Below are 6807 nucleotides of genomic sequence, written 5' to 3'. Positions count from 1 at the left end.
GCTTTTAAGTATTTTTTTTTTTCGATTTGGCTTGCGTTTTGTACTCCTATATATTTTAATTAGCTCCTATATATATTTTATTCCGTCCACAAATCACTGGCATGTGGCGGTGCTGAAATTAATTAGCTGAGGAACCGAGGCGACACAGGCCAATACATGCGGTGGTATAGTGGGAAGGGGCTGCGCGGATTTTCCGGCCGCGTGCGCGCCGAAGGTAACTTTGAGTGACTAATTTAACTTTCCTAAGCACTTGTTGTATCCGTCAGCGTGTCGCATATTGCGCACCCTGAAAATGTACTGCTAGTAGTACTAGTATTGCGTTTCTTGTTATGTGCAGGAGTAGTAGTGGAATAGTAGTAGCGTGAGCTAGGTGATGGATGTAGGCATTCGGATGGATAGAAATTAGGACACTAGTAGAAAAACGGTCATCTATACCGGTTCCAGAGGGCCATTCGTACCGGTTTTGCAACCGGTACAAATTATTCGGCACTAAAGCCCCCCCCCCTTTCGTACCGGTTGCTTACGAACCGGTATAAAACGGGCCTCCACGTGGGCCACCAGGAGAGCTCAGGGCTGAGGATCTTTGGTACCGGTTGGTAATACGAACCGGTACCAAAGGTTCCCCCCGCGGCAGGGAATTTTCCCAAATCTCTGCCGCGGCAGAGAATTGGCTTTTTAGGGTTTTGGAGAGGTTTAGGGATATCGGTTTGATTCATATCGCGTCGATGCACCAGAAACGCGTTTGGGTTTAGGTAGTACATGAAGATCAAGATGATGCATAGCAAGTTGGTGCATATAATATAACACACATGTTATTGCATGAGATCGCAAATTAAGTAGCACTATGCATGAAGATCGATCTTCATGCATAGTGGTGCTCTCCGAGGCGTACTCTATATATGTCTATTACATGTAGCATAGTGGTACTCTTCGAGTCAACGATATATGTAACATGTACATCTTCATTCATTGTGGTGCTCTGCGAGTGGTGGTATGACGTCCCGAAGGAAAAATCCCGCCAATTCCTCGCCTATTGCTATGAAGCGGTCATCGATTGAGAGCTTGTTCCGCTTTCTTGCCAACTATAAAAGAATAAGATACAAATGAATACATGAAACAACTATTACTGAAACTCGGCACAACTTATGATAACAAAACAAATTTGTGAAGATTGTTTTTGTACCTCTTTATTTCTCTCATTATTCGTTCTCTCGTTGACAATTCTGCGGATGAACTCGCAAACGAAGAATCCACAGAGATCGGTCCCCGGAGGTTGTTGCGGGCATTTCTTTACAAGAATATAATTCAATCAAACAATAGTCAAGTATGATAATTGAAAGGTGTGTGGACCTAGGTAGTACTACTTACTTTCGCACGCCATCGCAGCTTCGGTGGCCATTCACGGGACGTATCTTCCTTGATGAAAGTTTGCCATACGCTGCTCGACAAAAGAAAATGCATAAAAGAGTCATCAATTAGTTCAAAGCAGGAAATTAACGAAACAAACCGATAAGAATTCAAATTACCTTCTGAGCATTAAAAAACAAGACACGTATAGATCCTTTTCTTTGGTTAGTGAGTCCAAGACTTCAACTTCTCCAATTTCCAAATTGATGACGAGAAGAATAAAGTGAAACCTACGCACGTTTCAATATGTAGTCATTAGTTAAAATTTTGACATACGGTGAGCAAAATATAATGTGTTATAAGACAGTAAGACTCACTCGAAGTTGTAAGGCCAAAGTATTAGCTTTTTGTCACGTTGTCGCTTCAAAAACCTTAGCAAAGTCTGCGGTGTATCCTTGTTATAGAGGGGATCATCTATGGTTTTGACATGCATTGTGTTCGGGTCAATGAACCCAATGTACGTGATATCGTCCCTTTTGCATTCGAGCATCTTCGATCTGCATAATATAGCGCACAAAAGATTATAATCTGCAGACAATGAACGACTTCTCAAATTAAATAAATAAATCACTTACGAGACAATAGCAACTGATGATTGATTTGTCGAGGGCCCGGAGATTGTATAAGCGAAAGAGTTCGTGAAGTCAACGTTCACACAAGACTCCCCGGAAGTAGTGCTCTTCCCTAACTCGCACCATGATAGTCTCGATCCCTTCCTTTGAGGCCTTAAGGTACCACGAATGCAAGTTACGCATACATGTTGGTACCTTCCTGAGATTCTCGACCAAATCTTTCCCTTGAACAAACTGATATGCTCGTTCAGCTAAGGCGTAATCAGTTGCGTCTTGTCGAGAACTTTGAACGGTCTTCCCGTCAAACACCTTGAGAGGGGCGACCGATTGAACGGGTTGTTGTCCGAGCTGGTAGACACTGTGTATCCCTTTTATCTCCCGATACCCGATTTAACGGGTTTTGTCGCCTCGATCATCTTGTCATACGACCTTTCAATAGAACGCGCATAGTCAGATGGCGGCGATGGTACAGGGTCATATAGATTGTCAACGGTACGCACAACTTTCTCCCGATCTAGTGTCTTCTCGAAAGGTATCTCTGGCACTTTCGGTGCAAAAATTTCTTCACCTCGGCCTTAACGGCCTCCGCGTTTTCCTCTGGAGTTTTTTCCCAAGGTAACTTCTCAGGAGGCGGCGGTTGTTTCTCCTTTCTAGCTTTCTTCCTAGGCGGCGTACTGCTCCGCTTAACGGACGCTGTCTTACGCGGAGGATCTCGAGATGGTGGACTCACGCTGGGGTCCCTCTCGGTAGGTGTGGACTTGGCTGCTCACCGGGACTGCCACCAGGAGGAGTCGATGGCATTTGCTGCTCATGTGTAGGAGTCGGTGGCCTGTGCAAAAGGACGACGTACTTCTTCGGCCATAGGGCGAAACCGTGCTTGACATCGCCCCGTGTCCTCGCATCTTCACCTCTAGGAATATCAAGCTCCACTTTTTCAAACCCGAAACAACTTCATCCACCCCGACACGAACACAACCAGGTGGAATGGGCATATGATGGTGCATTGCTCCATCTTCACTTGGGTACACATAGCCGACCGCCACCTTAACGACGCGGTCCTGATTAACATATGTAGCTCGCAATCTGTCTTCTCCGTGACATAATCCACGGGGTAGCTTCCTCCACATCCGTCAAGATGCGAGGAACCGACATCGCTTCTTCGCTGAGATGGGGCAGCATCGGCTTGTGGATCCTGTAGAAACAGCGGCTGATCAGTGTGCCCTCGATTTCTCTCAAGAGCCTCCACCCTAGATAACAACTCCGTTACAATGTCGGCGTCCTTCTTCTTCTTTCGCGAACGGCTTCTATAAGTGTCAGCGCTGTCCGGCCACGCTTCCTTCATGGTGAGACCTGGGCGAGCTCGTACCCGTCCAACATGTTCAGGGTTCCCCAGAGCGAGTGTCAGCTCGTCATTCTCTCGATCGGGAATGTACTCTCCCTTTCTGACCTTTTCAATTGCATCTACAAGCTTCGGTACAATTGCCTCAATTTTTTCCTTCCATTTTCCCTTCGCAACGATCAACCTCTGTCTTTGGGTCCAACCCTGCCCCATGAGGGAACAACCAGTCCTTGGACCGTTAGGGCCAGTCCCATGTCTCTGTGGAGTGATTCCATGATCCATCAGTTTATTCTCAAACGCTGTCCACTTCGGAATGGCACTCTTGTAGCCACCTGACCCCAAATGATGCGGAAGTTTCTTCTTTGCAGCATTTTCGTATTTTTCTTCGATCGGGACACAAACTTAGACGATTTCTTATACTCCTTAAATGCGGCCCAGTGATCTTTTATCTTCACTAGATTTTCGGTATTATCATCGAATCACTGGATCTTCATTCTTATATTTGTCCCATAAATTTTTCTTGAAGCTACGGAATTGTATGGCCATCTTCTTCCATGTCCATTCCTTGACTTTATCCTTCGGCCTTCCGTCATGTCTTCCGTAGGCTGAACTTTGTCAGTAGCGTTTCCCAAAGAAATTTTTTCATGCTGTCGTTGACATAAGTAGCACCACTCTCCGGGTTCTTCGGCTTATGCCACTCTTGAATGCTGATCGGTACATGGTCCCTAACAATAACTCCGGATTGACTTGTAAATTTGCGGCAAAACTCCTTGGGCTCCACCGGTTCACCATTAGCCTTGAATGCCGTGAGGGCTAACCTGCCCTCGCCCTTTAGCACCAGCGTCGGGCCTCGTTTTGTTCTAACAGACTTGCTCGATGATCCGAGAAGGCTAAAAGAAAAAATTATTCGTTAATAAGTGCAATACAAATAAATGAATGCATCTAGGGATGAACACAGACTAATTGATACATAGATATACACCTCGCCGGAGTTTGTGATGGACACTTCATTGTCTTTTCTAACTTGTTCAGACTCAAGTCCCTCGCCAAAATCATTCAGAAAGTCGGCGTACTCGTTGTCATCTCCATCGTCGGGTTCCGGACCACGGGCACTCTCATAGATCAATCGCTGCACCGCTTCTTCCCCCTCCTCATCTCGGAAGAATGTTCCGTCATCCATACCTCAATGTCTCAGCAAAATTAATAAAGCAATTAATAGCATAATCATGTGAAATACAAACACATATGCCCTCCTTTTGAAATGAATATGCCAAACAAAAACACAAGCATGCCCTTAAGAAAACTTAGTTGTGGTACTTTCTATCTATCCAGATTTCACCTTGTGATGTTCATATGTTTATGTAGTTCAAGAACTATCAATTCCAATCCAATCCGATCTCTTATATATGCACTAAGGCAAGAAGTGACAATATTGCAATCAACATTTAGAAAGGCACTGAAATCAAACACAACAAATCAAGTTGTCCCAGCGCCCGGCACGTGGACGCAAAGATCGCTCCACGGCGAGGTACGCCGCGACCGCGTACAGCACTGGCCTCCTGGAGCCTCCGCGAGGCGCGCCGCTGCTGGTCGGCCGTGTGGTGGGGGAGGCGGCCGACGCTGGGCATCTCTACATTACTCTAAAAATTCAACTAAAAAGAATATGGACAAGCCGTCAGCGCCCTCCGGCGCGGGTGCACGTACGACACGGCGCCATGGACAAGCCGTGCACGCTGCTGGTCCACTTCGACAAGGGCTCCGCCGCCATGGCCAACGAGATCAAGGCGGATCTCGAGGGGCAGCGACGTCGCCGCCAAGGTGGAGGCCATGAAGCGCGCCGTCATGCTCCTCCTCAACGGCGAGACCCTGCCCACCCCTGCCGTAACCTCCACAACAACCTGCAGCACCCCAACGAGTACATCCGCAGCCGCACCCGGCGCACCCACGTGGAGGAAGTGGAGGTGGCCGGAAGGGCTCCATCCGAGGCGCCGATGGCTTGGCGATGGATTTGGGGACGGTGGGGTTTCACTTCTCCGCGGGAATGCAAGCCAGAGCAGGGCGACAGAAGAAGCAGCGGCGGCGGCGCTGAAACCTGGCCGCGCAGGGCCTCGCCACGAGTCGTCCTCTCTCTATCTCTCCTCCCCCAAATTTGCCTCCGCTGCTTTCTCGCCGCCGATTGTTCTGCCGGGGCGAGCCAGGGAGACGCGCTGTACGCGGCGATGGCGCGAGCGGCGGCGGGGCGGTGAGGGAGGTGGGGTCGAGGGCGGAGCTGGACGCGGCGGTGGGCGGCGCGCGGCCCGCCGCGGTGCACTGTGGGCGTCCTGGTGCGAGGCCCACCTCGCCGTCGACTTCCCTCCCCAGCCCCCCGCCTCACCCGGCGCACGGCCTTCACCACCGCGCGGTCACCACGCCACATGTACGCGCGCCTCGGCATTAGGTCGAACACCTTCCGGGTGTGACCTGGCCGGCGCCAAGGCGGAGGGAGCGCAGCAGCTTCTGGACGGTGACGACAACCTTCTCGGCGACGACGACCTTCTCGGCGATGCGGTGGAGCGCGCGCAGCGAGGGGAACGACAAGGGGAGAGGGACGTCGATGACGTACGGTGCCATGGTGGTGGAGGACATACCTGCGCCGGCGCGGAGAGAGGAGAGGCCAGCCCGGGGCTGCGTGCGGACAACAGCGATGGCGTGGTGCGGCGTGGCGGCGACGAGGGACGACGGCGACGGCGTGGACGACGGCGACGGCGTGGACGCGGTACTCGGCGACGGCGACGGCGTGGTCTCGCGCGCGTGTGAAGAATTTGGGGATTTTGGGGGAGTTGCTCGCGCGGCTAAGTGAAATGGAGGGGAACACCCTTTCGTGCGGTTGGTGGTACCAACCGGTCTGAAGACCTTTCGTACGGTTGGTACCACCAACCGGTACTAAAGGGTTTTTTTTTGTTTTCTTTTTTCTTTTCTTGTTTTCTTTTCTTTTTCTTTGTTTCTTTTTTCTTTTCTTGTTTTCTTCTTTCTTTTCTGTTTCTTTTTCCTTTTTATTTTGTGTTTCTTTTCTTTTCTTCTCATTTTCTATTTCTTTTCATTTTCTATTTCTTTTCATTTTCTATTTCTTTTCTTTTCATTTTCGTTCCCCTTTCTTTTGTGTTTCTTTTCTTTTATATTTCTTTTCTATTTATTTTGTTTTCTGCTTCTTCTTTCTTTTCTTTTTATGTTTTTTTCTTTTCTATTTATTTTTTCTATTGCTTTTGTTTTTCTTTTCTATTTCTTTTCTATTTCTTTTCTCTATTCTATTTCTTTTCTTTACTCTCGCCACGACGCCGTCCGCCTGAAAACTTTCCCGCCCGACGTCGCGCGGGAAACTTTCCGGCCACGACGCGCGCGGGAAAAGAAAGGGCGGGAATGAAATTTTATTACGATTGAACTCGAATTAAAAGTACATAGCTTAACTGAAAATTAAAGATACATGACCAAATTCTCCGGGGAGTCATTCGT

General features: G+C 48.7%; 1 long non-coding RNA gene across 1 annotated transcript; it reads right to left on the bottom strand.

Annotated features, from left to right (window-relative positions):
* Positions 1 to 1028: 1028 nt before the first annotated feature.
* On the bottom strand, positions 1029 to 1832 carry LOC139835206 (uncharacterized). The gene is made up of 4 exons (XR_011750957.1): positions 1725 to 1832; positions 1527 to 1637; positions 1369 to 1438; positions 1029 to 1288 (listed from the first exon to the last, which is right to left on the bottom strand). It is a non-coding gene; the product is annotated as an uncharacterized lncRNA (long non-coding RNA).
* Positions 1833 to 6807: the final 4975 nt, after the last annotated feature.

This window comes from Lolium perenne, chromosome 1 (assembly GCF_019359855.2).
Source record: "Lolium perenne isolate Kyuss_39 chromosome 1, Kyuss_2.0, whole genome shotgun sequence".
NCBI classification, from domain to species: Eukaryota; Viridiplantae; Streptophyta; class Magnoliopsida; order Poales; family Poaceae; genus Lolium; species Lolium perenne.
The sequence above is the reverse complement of the archived record's forward strand: the minus strand, read 5'-3'. Positions and strand labels throughout refer to the sequence as shown.